Raw genomic sequence first — 13,234 nt, forward strand, 5'->3', positions numbered from 1 at the left:
GCCTCTATTTCATCAGTTTGTCTACAAGAATGTTATGGGAGACAGTGTCGAAAGTCTTACTTAAGTAGAGATAAACCACATCTGCTGCTTTCCCCTCATCCACTCAGCCAGTCTTCTCATCGTAGAAGGCTATGAGGTTGGTTAAGCATGATTTGCTTTTCATAAATCCATGCTGACAGCTCCCAATCACCTTCTTGTCCTCCAGGTTTGTAAATCTTTCTAGCTCCTATTCTTCATCTTCACCTATCTAAATATTTTTTTCTGGTCTATAAAAATGTGCTGACTCATTCATAGTTGCACATCTACTAATTGGGATGTCCTTAAAACAACTAACAATCTCATGCCATTGCTTAACAGAGCACTTACTCCAGCTAGGCACTGAAATAACAACGCTTCTTTTTTTCTCCCACAAATGCATCTAAATTGGTAGTAATGTTGTTGCAGCTGTAATGGCCTAACAATCACAGAGAAGCAAGGAAAACATCCTTTTTTTCTCCCCCTCCAACTAAATTCACTGCATATTGTTGGAAAAAGAAGACAAGTTTACCAGACATACTGTCTGACCATCATGCTTGTAAGAATTTGCTTCTCCTTTATATTAGGCATTTTATTAACAGAATCCTTTCTACAGATCTTGTTTAATTTCCATATTTTGTCCAGCTCTTGACAGAATTAGCTTCATTTCCCAGATTTCCTGGCCTCCCTGAAATGGAGACATTAGGAATTTTAGGGAGCATCATCTTCACGCATTTTTTGCCTACCTTTTTTCATCTTCTGTCTTCTCTTCAGACTGCAGTGAAGATGATACATCAGACCATAACTGTGCTAGAAAAATGCCCATGCTCACACCATCACTTGAACGCAGAGAGGGTTTGGTACCGTGCATTCTTTCTTCCCTGATCTACATACCTAGAAGGTAAGTATCTTTTCAACCTCCACCAAAAACAAATCCAAAAATGTTGGCAACAAATATGATGTATTTTTCCTAAATTCCCTCTGGTCCTAGGTATTTCCAGCTATTGGATAATCCAATTGCTGTTTGACTAAATGGCAGTTCAACACAGAGTCTTGCAGTAATGGCAGGCTACAGTTGTGGTTTTACACTGTATTATACATCTAAGTGATTCAAACACACGCTGTGGCATTAAACTGAACTGGAAGAGCAGATTACAACATGAATCCCCCATTCTCTCACCAGTTTAGTGATGTACTGCCAAAAAAATCCATTTTAAAAGCCATGTTGTACATTTGGCCAGAACACATCTACTATAGCTCTGGTGGACCAAGGATGATTGTCTAACAATAGTTTTGAGGATATCAGTACTCTCTGCAGTGAAGTGGTTGACTAAAATATTATAAACAAATTTGGACATACTCCCAATTGGATTATAACAATTTTCAGGCAGCTGAAACCTTGGGCCAACACTGGCTGACAGCATCCATTTAAAAACTCTTTCACACTTGTGCAAAGTTAAATCAACTTGGCACTCGCTCTGGTAGCCAATTGTCTCCTTAAAGTATGAGCTCTATTCATTCAATTGAATTGCTGCATTAAGGGGACAGTTGGCTGGCATGGAGAGGACTGGACTGATTGACAATGTGCTTTAGTCACAAAGAAGTTGCAGCAAGAGTTTCTAAAAACCTAAAAGCAGTGAGACTCTGAATAGATGAAGCTAGTGGAAGATGATAAAAGCACAGGACATTTCTGGGGAGAAGCTGGTATTTCAGTAAACTTCCTAACTATGACTAATCCTAAAATCATTATTGGGTCCTGTTTTGTAAATTTAGCATCTCAAACATTTCACAGAATTTTGTTTTGCTTCTTAACCCCACACCAGCTAAATACTGCAGCAGCAGCAAAGATTTGAGGGTTGTTTTTTTTTTTTTTGGCAGAGCTACCTATTTTTAGATTTTTGGCTGAGAATTCTGTGCATCTGCATTCTTCCCATTGATGGGTTTTTATTTTGCATGTGAAATATTATTCAAGAAACTCAACCTGAACACTATTTAAGTACTCATTCTAAAATTATTTTAAGGAGATTACAGTGTTTCAGACCTTCTTCCCTTTGTGAAACTTTGAATAGACAGTGCAAGAAAGCCATACTGTGCTTAGTCAAAATAATCACAAACTGTTGAATTCATGATCCCAACAGATACTAGAAGCACTGAAAGAAAACAGCAAAACTTGATACATAAGATAAATTGTACAAAAATGATAAGACTGTATTACATAAGTAATCAGTATATTTTAGTTCACTTTTCAAATACTATTTCTTAATCTTTTGTGTATACAATATAAATATCACTGTGTAAAGCACAAGAAAAGAAGCCAAAGAGGCTACTGTCTACTACAGAAGTCAGTGGAATTGTTCTGTATGCTCACTGGCAAGTATATAGGGTAAAACACTGTCCAACATTTGGTTTAAATGAATTTTACTCTTCCTACCTTAGCAAGACTATAGCAAACCACTCAGAAGACTGGCCTGATGCTGCTACATGAAATTGCTGTAAAGAAAACCCTTGTAACATAAAGTATATCAAATGTAAACAATATGTAGAACTCTTTCAGCCAAGTATAACATTTGCTAGTAGTTTAGAAAATATTTTTTCTGATAATTATGTCACATGCAAAAAAAAATTCATGAACAGATTCTAGCTTTCAGGCACTAAAAGATTAATACAATAAAAATATTTGTACACAAAAATAAGTGACAAGCTAAAGTAACTGCTTAATAAGTGAATTAGCATAATTGTACTACCTAATCGGAAAAAGGAAAACTTCTTTGATTCAACTGCTAAATTAAGTTATCTGTTTGAGATAAGAGATCCAATTTCATTGCCAGCAAAGGCAGGCAACACTTGATCTTCATTTTATACTCCAATGAAGTTTACTTCAATAGAGTTGCCTCCGCTTATCTCAGAGGACAACGTGGTCCTTTTGTGTAAAGCTAATCCAGCTCCTCCTGAAGTCAAGAGGAATTCTACACTTGACTTCAGTGTGAAAAAGGATCAGGTCCTACAACAGCAAGGCTAAAATATCTGTGCATAAGAACACATTCAGATTTTTCCACTTCCTAATTAGTGGAAGAAGTATACAAATGATTTGATTAAATGAAAAATTCAAAAATGGAAAAAAATCTAATTTCCATTTCAGTTAAGAGCATGTAAAAAGTTGTTTAACAGTTGTTTAAAAAATGAATTTAATTCCATTCAAATACTCCAAATGTAAAATTTTACTATTTAATGCATCTGTCTTGTCTTTTCAATTTCACAGGAACTGAGGGGAAAAACTGATGATTCCCCAAGTCCAGGAATATATTTTAAAAGCAGCAACAGTTTAATTGTATGGTTTCCAAGCTGTGGGAACCATGCAGCAATAACATTTTAAAAACTTTTCAAATATTCATGCATATGTTTAGGATCCTTAAGAATGTCTTAGATTGTCAGTAGTCCACTGGCTCAAAAGTTTTGGCACAGTTAGTCAGGTTACTCTGTCAGCCTCAAGATGATTCAGACATCTGAACTATTGGTTACCTGGATATACTAAGTAAAATGCAGTAAGTAATGTTTACTTCTAAGTATTTGTGTAACAGTAACAATAAAATAGATCTGTCCAGCCAAATTTAGTCACATACTAACTGACCACATAGCATGTTATAATGGAAAGTTATCCTTTTGATTGCATTTTTTTAATATTTAAAGTAGCTCTTAATGGGTAAACCTAAGCTTACTATTATGATAACTTATATTGAATTCAAAAATTATTCAAACTGTGTCAGCTGCTAGAATTTTAAATATATTCAAACCAAACTGGCAGAAGTCACTCTCATGCACCTAGAACCAGAAATTGATATGCAAAATACTTAAAGCAGCGACTTATGCTACAAGGATAGAAAATTCTCCCCAGACTAATTTTATTTAAATATCAATTCATTAGAATCTGAGAAACATACTGGTAAGAGGTTAAAAGAAGCAGGAGAGATTCTTATTCATACTCTTGAAGAAAGCAAAAAGTTTCAAGTATGAAATCTATTCATTCTAAAATCTTAGAAGTTTTGGTGACCAAAAATAATTAACCAATTAAAGCTAGTGTTCCCTTTTGTAAATAAACCAGGTAATTTTAAACTCAAAACATGTTTTCTTTTAGATCTATCTCCTTCTATATCCTTATCTAAAAGCCAATATATTATTAACTTGTACCTTAAAATACAGTGCTGGTTATTTATATGAATTTCGATCACAATTTCCATTCAAATGCCACTAAAGACAAATTAGGAAGAAAAACCTATCTAGCAAATAAATTGAGCTTTCATTGCTTTAGTAATTATATATATATAGCTTAAAAGAATTATTCAGACACTTTGTTATTGCTACACTGCATGCATCGTTTAATGTATCCTTGCCAGTGGCAAAAAAGTAACTAGATTAGCCTAAACGCCAATATATTAATTACAGTCAACATATTTTAACTATTACTGACCAGTAAGACCCAGTCTCTTTCTTTAGGAAAATAACTAAATAGTGCAAGTGCAAAACTAGGTTAAAAATAATCCTTTAAAATCAAGGCTTCATGCTTGTCAATGTAAGTCACTTTATAAATCACCTGGTATTAACTTGGCCATGGTTTCAACATGTACACACCAAATTTAAACAGTATTCCAAAGATGTGTTAGCTGTGATGTAAATAGAGAACCCCTTCCCCCAAAGATAATCAAAAAGCCCTAGATTTAATAAAAATGCAAATTCTGAAATATTTAAATATACATATTTTCTATGAATGACTCACACATTTCCAGGGAAATGAGTTTTCATCTATATACTATCACTTGTCTCATGTTCTGCATATAGTTATGGTGGCTTGAATTAATCAGTTCTACAGGGTTCTATAGGTTTCTACAGAGTATGGGCTAATAAATACTTTCTAGAATGAAAAAGGAAATTGATTTCTTTAGCAAAATATACATAATTATTCAGCAAGCTATTTTTAAGGTAATAAGAGTAACCTCAATCACTATGATTTATGAATCACGTTATATTTTAAGTGCAGATCCGTACTTAAATGCAAAAAACAAATTGCATCAATATTCTCATTGTATCTGAGTCTCTAAAGCCATGATAAAGGATCTAATTTGTTTTGTGGCTTATTTTAAGAGATGAGATTTTTGTACTTTTCATTTTGCCCACTCATTTGTAGACTCCAGAACTCCAAAAAAAAAAACCCAAACAAAACCCATCCAAAACAATCCCCATCCCAAACCCCTTCCTCCATCCCCTACAGGATCTCTTAGCAATACTGCACTTCTTTAGCTTTCAGGCTTGAAAGACTGCAGCTCCTGAGAAAAGCAATTACTCAGGACAACTTCCACAATTGCCTAGTAGTAACAGCTCAAGAATTATTCTAGTTCTCCCTACTCTTCTCTTTACTTCATGAATAACTGTTTTCAAAAGGAATAGTATTTTACAGTACTTTAAGCTGTAGGTGTTACCGATTAGAACATTTAACTTGCTCTGAAGAAAGAATTAAACCTGGGTGTCCACACTGAGAATAGTATACTTTTCCCCCGCTTCAATGCATGTTAGGTACAGATGAGCTGATCAGGTCAGAACTATTACGACCTTCAGTTATCCTTTAAATAGATATTTCACATTAAACATCAGAATTAGTTCAAATCCCTCCCTCTCTTTGCTTTCAGGACTTCATCACTCTATTAATCCATCTTCTCCCTGGAGCTTGGCGGGGGGGGGGGGGGGGGGTGAGGGGAGAGAAAAAAAGCAAAAACCAAATAACCGTACTTTGGCAAAACCCCCAAATATTACACGCCTCAGAAACCAGGAAGTGCATTTACATTCTAAGGTACTACTGTTGGAAGAAAACCTGAATACTTTCTCTAAAAGTGTGTAAGATACACTCTTGCATGTGCTTGGGGCCTCATAATACTGCCAAAATAAATTTGCAGCTCTAAGGAAACACAGACTATTTCAACTGAACTACTTGGACCAGAGCCAATCACAAATACTGATGCTATGTAATAGTAAAAAGACTAAAAGGTAAAACATTCTGCTGGTACCTTCTCTTTTCAGTTCAAGAAGTTATGACAAAGGAGACACTAAACACTAACTACTATGGCCACATGCTTTCCTCCTGTTTCATCTCACTCTTGCTTACTCCTAACCTGAATTTAAAGGCCACTTCTCTAAAGAACGTGAAGATTGTTGTTAGGTTTAGCGCAGGTTTTTGATTTTAAAATAGTACAAAATGATTGTCTTCAAACATATTTCAGATCTACACACCACTTAATTCTCAGTTTCTCACAGATTAACCCTGTTAAACTTTTTACTGAAATGTCACAAATTTTGCCTGTTAACATGCTTCTGAAGACCTCAGTTTGGAAACCACTAAGATAAGGCTTTAATCTCAAACTGCAGACATTCAGAAAAATGATACCAGAATTAAAGCAAAGAGAGACAAGAGAACTGTAAAAATACCTTGAAGATGTACTCTTAAACTTACTGTTTTTATTTTAAGCAGCTCACAGTAAAATACAGAACTTTTGCATTTCGGTTACGATTTACTTCCTCAGCCACACAATAATTGCTCCTTGACTCTAACATTCTTTTGCCAGACTGCAGGAAAGAAAACATTAACAGGCATGTATATTTTCAAGGCACGGATATTTTCAAAACTAGAATATTTTCTGTACTTTAACTGTAGATTTTTATTTTTGAACGGAACATGCTTTGACCAAAACCATAATCTTAACGTTTCTCATCTTTGATACACGTGTTCATTAAGTAAAGCCTACTAAAAGAACAGCTGTCATGAATCACACCAAAAGTCCATCTAAGGCCAAACATCTCTCCGAGTCAGACCAGAGGTCCACCACCAGTCTGCACCATCCGAGACAGGGGGCAATAGCAGATGTTCAGGAAATGAGTACAAGAACCAAGAATGCCTGTGGCAATGCTACCCTTGGCATGTCCTTTTAGCGTCTGGATGTTGGGGTACTGTTGCTAGAGGAATGTAACACTAGCACTGAGCAAGCCAGGTTGGTACTAAACAAGCACAAACAGAAATAGTATAGAAAGGAAGAGTAAGGTATACATAAGCACTTTGGAGGTTTTTTATCTTTTCTGTGGTAACAAGTACAGGTCATGATTTCAGTTTCCAACAAAATGTATTTGAAAAGAAGGAAAATACTATACGTAATAACTCAGACCTAGTTTTCCTTTGTCAAATTCTAGGCATAAATACTATTTTTGTTATCTAACCATACTTAAAACAACTTATCTAAAATAGGACTGTTCAGTATTAATTTGTTTTAAGTCTTCTCTTCCTGGCTGACTGCCAAAACAGTTATACTGCTATACAATGGCAATAGACAAGAGATTCACAGTACCCTCTAATTAATCTTTAAATACCCCACAACAAGCACTGTTTTTTCTTACAATTGTAAGCGTATTAAGTATGGCTGAAACTTTTCAAACCTTTAACCTAGATACTGTATTCTTCTTCCCAAAGCAGAACACTGCACGCACTTAGTGGAAACATCAGAAACTTTGCCTGAACGATGAAGAACAAACATTAAGAACAGGATAAACATAAATATTACTGTCCTCTTCCTAACTTTCTTTTGCTGTAAGGCCATCAATCCTTGCAAGCAGACCTGAGACCTGACTGCATTCATGCTCTGTCATTCACACTGTGATTAACACACCATTAGGGCTCATTTGTACAAGACTAGAAGGTGCTTTGGGGGACAGAGGAAGTTAACCCCACTGAGCCAAGGTCTTCTAATGTGAAGACTAACTTTACATATCAGATTACCACAAAATGCTTCTAAAAATTTTCCCAGAAACAAGCTTAAGGCCCTGACCTACAGAAAATTTACTTACATGAGTATGTTTACTCAACAACTACACTGTCTGGAACTAAATGAAGTTATTCACATGTGTAAGCCTGGCCCAGCAGATCCTAAAATTTGAACAGAAAGGGTAGCTCAAAGCTTCTGAGGAGTCATTTATTTTTCCCAGACTTCTCTAGACTTCTGGTGTGAAGAAAACCACGGAAACATGTATCTTAAGCCACAAGAGTTTTTCTCCCCCACGAAGTACCAATTTAAAAGACAAATTATTTAAAGTTCAGCAGCACCATCAGAATTCAAAAATTTAAGTAAACTTCTACGAGAATCTAGTAAGTATATATAACATCTACATCTTATATAACATTTGCCTTCCAAAAACCAAACAAGAGAGTGAGATCAGCCATTAAAAAAGTTATCTGATTTCCTATGTGACACCTTACATTATTCAAGGAATTGAAAAACAGATAATACCAGCCTGAGGTTTTAGTGGTCATTACTTTCCCTGCACTCCCCAGCCATATCCTGTAACATTATATATCACTGCAGTCAAGAAGAAATCAAAACAAAACCTGAGTCTTAGTCATAACAGTCAACACAAATAAGGATTTTCTTACTGATGGTCCCTACCAGGTACACCAGGGGCATACTAGGAGGCTGGAGGGCTAAGATAAAAGCCAAGGTTAGCAGTCCTCAGGGGAGACCCTTAACTCAAGGACTCATTTCAGCTGACTGAAACTTTGATTTATCGACTTTTGGGACACAGTGTGAGACTCAGTGCTCCCTGTAGGTACCTGCCTGAAGTGATGGAAATGGAAGTTTGGTATTGCCAAGCTTTGTATTATTCTAATTCCGCTATTTTGAGCTACCCCATACTTAAAAAAAATAAAAAAATACATGTTTTTAAAGGTAGAGAGAACAAAACCCACATGTAAATAATTACATTTACTTACTTTACTTCTATTGTTAATGTTACTATCATCTTGATCCCTAATCTTGCATGCTAACTTTACCCGAGGGAGCAGTGCCACTCAGTTTGAATTGCTTAGGCGCCAGCTTCTGCTCTGCTGCATTGGCACCATTAAGAATAAATCATATTCCCACAGACAGAAACAGCAGTAAGAATGACCTCTTAAAAACTATAATCAAACTTGTCCTACAGTTAGTTGACAGTATCTTTTCAATATTACCTTTTTCCCTACCAAATTCAGCATACACATGGAAATTTGTCCAGGTTTGCATTCAGAAACTGGCAATTGGCAATGCAATCTGGAGCTCTGCAGCTCTAAGTCATTGGTTTGAAAGCAGCCCAAGACTGTAGTGATTGAAAGAAGTTACCATACGGCAACTGTAAGGCAGTTCGTTTTAAAGAAAAAAAAATGGTTGACACGCCATAAAAATTCATCACTATAAAGCAGCATCCCACTGACATTCTTACGGGGGACAAAAATGAATTAAATACAGAAAATGATACAAGAATGGTCTGTCTTCTTGTGGTGGGTGGTTCACTTCAGAAGTGGTTCCTCCAGGACAAAAATTAAACCATATTGCTACAGTAGTTTGAAAAACTACATTTCTCCCTCAATAATGAATCAGTTCTGTCAACTAACAGAGAGCTTCCAGTGGTAGGAGCCCAAAACCTTTCACAAAGACTTCCCAAAAACCACACAGACTATACATGAATGGAAGGTGTCCTCTCTGAAAAAGGATGCTTACTATGACAGGGCAGAATAATCAAGCATTCTTAAAGTATTCTTCAAGCATTCTTAATTTACATGAATTTTTAAATTAACACTGGGGTAGCTTATTCAAACTGGCAATGGTCTGAACACAAGGAATTATCTACTGAATATACTTTCATCCACAGATAGGGCGTAAAAGAAAAGTAAAATCATGTCAGCACTTTGTTCGTAAAGTAAACTTTGGCCATATGAACTGACATTTGCCACAACGCAGACCTTCACATCGTTGTCACATGACAACAATCATCTACCAGAGCGAACACAGTTCTGATTTGTTCTTCTGGGGTTGCAGGAAGTATGCAAACATCAAAATAAAGAATTTTCTTCAGAAGTGTATTTATTTGCTCTGCTACAAGAATATTGATTAAAAAAAAAAGAGTAAATTATAAATTGCAGTTTTTCAAGAAATAATTCTGTTACACAGTATGCAGCACACCAAAGTAACCACAGATTTATTAAGTACAGTATTTTTTAAGCTATTTCAAGCAACTTAGCTGTTTAAATATACTTTTAGTTTAATTCGTTTCATAGACAAAGGACGGATAGTTGGCAAATATTCCAAAAGAAATCCCATTTTATAATATGAAATACAAATTAAAGTACTTTGGGCTCACTCTCATTCCAAATTGAGTTCTTCAGATGGTATGAAGAGTAAAACTGGGGTTTAAATATTAAAAAGTTACTGAAAAGTACTCAAATAGCTCTGTGAACAGCAAAACCAATGAAGCCTAATTTCCTGTAACAATTTCAGACTTGAGGTGAGTGTTCATGTGAACTCTCTGGTGTGCAAGTAACAGCTCTCTTCTACCTGACACCCCCACTTTCACAAATTTTGTGGAAATTGTCCATCTCTGAGACCTCTGCTGTCAAATTTAGTTGATAATAGCCAACAGCTGGGAGAGTTATCAGAGGGAATGACAGACACACAAACATTGCAGTTGCCCTTGTGCTGTACTACTTGAGGAAATAAAGCTAATAAACCCCCTAGAATCATTAGCAATCGCTGTCACCAACCACTGTCAGTTTTACATGCCTGGTATTGTTTATTTTTCTTTGAAATTCAACACAGTCCCTCTGAGTGCCAGTGCTGCTCTCTTTCTGTTCATGTCACAAATACTAGCTCACCCTGAAATTAACCCTTACACCCTAGCTGTGCAAAACACACCCACAGTCTTCACGTTCCCATAGTCTGAGCATGAACTCAGCTGGAACCTCCTGTCGCTAAATTTACAAGCATGCATAGGAAACAGCTGAAAGCGCATGGCTTTATTATCTGGTAAGGATCAATTCTTAAATTTATGAAGTCTGCAGACACAGGTAGTAACAGCAGAACCATACTACATACGGACAGAGATACTACAAATGTAACTGACAAAGCAATTTTATTACAAGTTCCTCTTTTAGGGTCATAATTTCCAAAAAATGAAAGAAAGAAAATACTCTTAAGTAAAGTTCTTATCTTGCTTCTTTGACTAAAGGTGCATTTTGCTTGCAAGATTTATCTGAAATTTCATTCAGCTGAATTATTAAGATAAAAACAATATATTTTCCTTAGCAACACTCTCTAAGCTTTAAACTGTTTTTGGATCATTCTGCCAGATTAACTAAATTCAAACAGCTATTTTTTAATTAACAATCGGCCTCTGCTGAGGTTTAAATTTGCTAGGTACACTTGAATAAGTCTCCTTAAGAATCGTGAGATTCAGAAGTATTTGTATTCCAGTTTACCATACCAAGTGGCCCATATCCATTCCAGACATCTGGAATGGCCCATTTTGGAATAAATGCAGTAAAACCATGTATTTGTCATATTGTATAACACCAAAAAAAGAAGATACAATAGCCTTTGCCTGAAGGAACTCGTGCATAACTGAACACACGGCAAGTCTACAGGGCTACACAGCACCGAAAGTTACACACAGTCTCTGCAGGAATGGGGGCCTATGGGTTTTCAATACATTTTTTAACTCTAAGGAACATGAGGAGGTTTGATGAAGTGTGATGATTGAATATTTAAATTAATGAGTCAGAAATTTAAAGTAGTCATGTTCCTGCTAGATGGAGAGATACAAACCAGAACACTGAGCGAAAAATAGAAAATAATTACATACATGCATCGGGCCAAGTGAGTTGATTTGGAAATCAGTTTCCTGAATTTCGTCCTTTTACATTCTTCAGCCCCAACGCTGCCTTAACAAGAGGGCTTTGGCACTCGGTTGTATACACCGAGTAACAGCCAGGGCCTGGGCTACACCGTGTACGGTCATTAGGAAACGGAGCAGTTAAAAATCACCGTCGGGGGGCAAATAGCCTTAGAGCAACGCCTCAAAATAATACCCACGGGTTAGAAGCGACCACAGGGAAAACAACGCAGAAAAAGCAAGGAAAACTCGAGGCGTGACCCAGCCAGGCACATGCAGCGGCGGGGGGACGAGCGCCGCAGCCTCGCACAAACTTGCTTCCTTCGCCGCCCCGACCCCCGCCCCGGCGGCTCCGGCCGCCCCGTCCCGCCGGCCTCGCCGCAGGGGCGGCCCAACCCCCGCCCTCCCGCCCGCCCGCAGGGAGAAAGTTGCCAAGAAACTTTCCGCAACGCGAGGCGTTACCGGGGGAGGGGGGTGGGGGGCGGCCGGGCCCCCCCTCCGCCCGCCCCCGGGCGCGGGGCCGCCCCGCGGGGAGATGCCGGGGGCGGCCGGGCCTAGCGCCTCTGCGGGCGCCGCCGCCGCCATCGCGGCCGCCTCTCCCGCGGGGGGGGAGCGGCGACGCGGCCGGGTCCTCACCTGCCTCCGCTCGGGCGCTCCCGGCGCTGAGGGTGGGAGAAGAAGGGGGGGAGGGAAGGAAGCGGGGCCCCCCCCGCTCCTCCCGGAGCCGCCGCGACCCGGGGAGGGAAGGGGGGGAGGAGGAGGGAGAGGGAGGAGGGAAGAGGAACAGGAGGAGGGAGCCGGGCGCTCCGGTGCGTGCGGGGAGCCGGCGCCTCACTGCGGGGAGGAGGAGACTCCCCGCCCCCACGGCCGGGCCGCCGCCGCCGGCGCCTCCCGCCTCCTTCCCCGCCGCCCTTTCCCCCCCGCCCCCGCGGGCGCCCGCGGCCCCGCGCCGCTCACGCCGCCTCCTGCCGCCCCATGCGAGCTGCGCCTCGCCGCGCCTCGCCTCACCTCCGCGCCGGGGACGGCGGCTCCCCGCCCGAGTCAGCGGCGGCGGCGGGGAGGAGCCGGGCGCCCCCGGGGCTGGCGGCGGCGGGGCCCCTTGCGCTGCGCCGCGCGCATGGAGCCAACATGGTGGAGGCGCGCGAGCGGCGGCGGCGGAGCGGTTGGGGGGGCGGGGGCGGGTTAACGGCCGCCGCCGCCTCCCCTCCGGCTGCTCCTGCTAGCCGTGGCGCGGGGGGCTGAGGCGAGGCCCTTTTGCGAGATAATTTCCCCTTTTTGGGGAAGTTACCGGGGGGGAAGGCGTCGGGGGGCGTCAGGTGCCATCAGAGCTAAGCCGTTTCTCCCTCTCTTTCACCCTGTGTAGGGTCTATGGCTTCAGTGAGTTTCTCTCGAAAGAGCCGAAGTTAGAGGATTTCACCGATTCTCTTTGGCGTGATGTGAAAAAAACAAAAAGGCCTGTCAAAATTACATTAAAGCTCTTCAGCCAGACATC

The 13,234-nt window shown here is 39.8% G+C and overlaps 1 protein-coding gene across 3 annotated transcripts in view; it reads right to left on the reverse strand.

Moving 5' to 3' along the window:
* The window catches only part of YES1 (YES proto-oncogene 1, Src family tyrosine kinase), a 51,342-nt gene extending 38,529 nt beyond the window's left edge, over positions 1-12,813 (reverse strand). The window contains exon 1 of one of the 3 annotated variants that reach the window (XM_067290671.1): positions 12,751-12,813. The gene's annotated coding sequence lies outside the window, so the exon portion shown is untranslated. Of the gene's footprint in view, positions 1-11,712; positions 11,894-12,378; positions 12,556-12,750 lie in introns of those variants that run through there. The other 2 variants (XM_067290669.1, XM_067290670.1) reach the window with 2 other exon arrangements.
* Between the last annotated feature and the right edge of the window lie 421 nt (positions 12,814-13,234).

Source organism: Apteryx mantelli, chromosome 2 (assembly GCF_036417845.1).
Source record: "Apteryx mantelli isolate bAptMan1 chromosome 2, bAptMan1.hap1, whole genome shotgun sequence".
In the NCBI taxonomy this organism is placed as follows: domain Eukaryota; kingdom Metazoa; phylum Chordata; class Aves; order Apterygiformes; family Apterygidae; genus Apteryx; species Apteryx mantelli.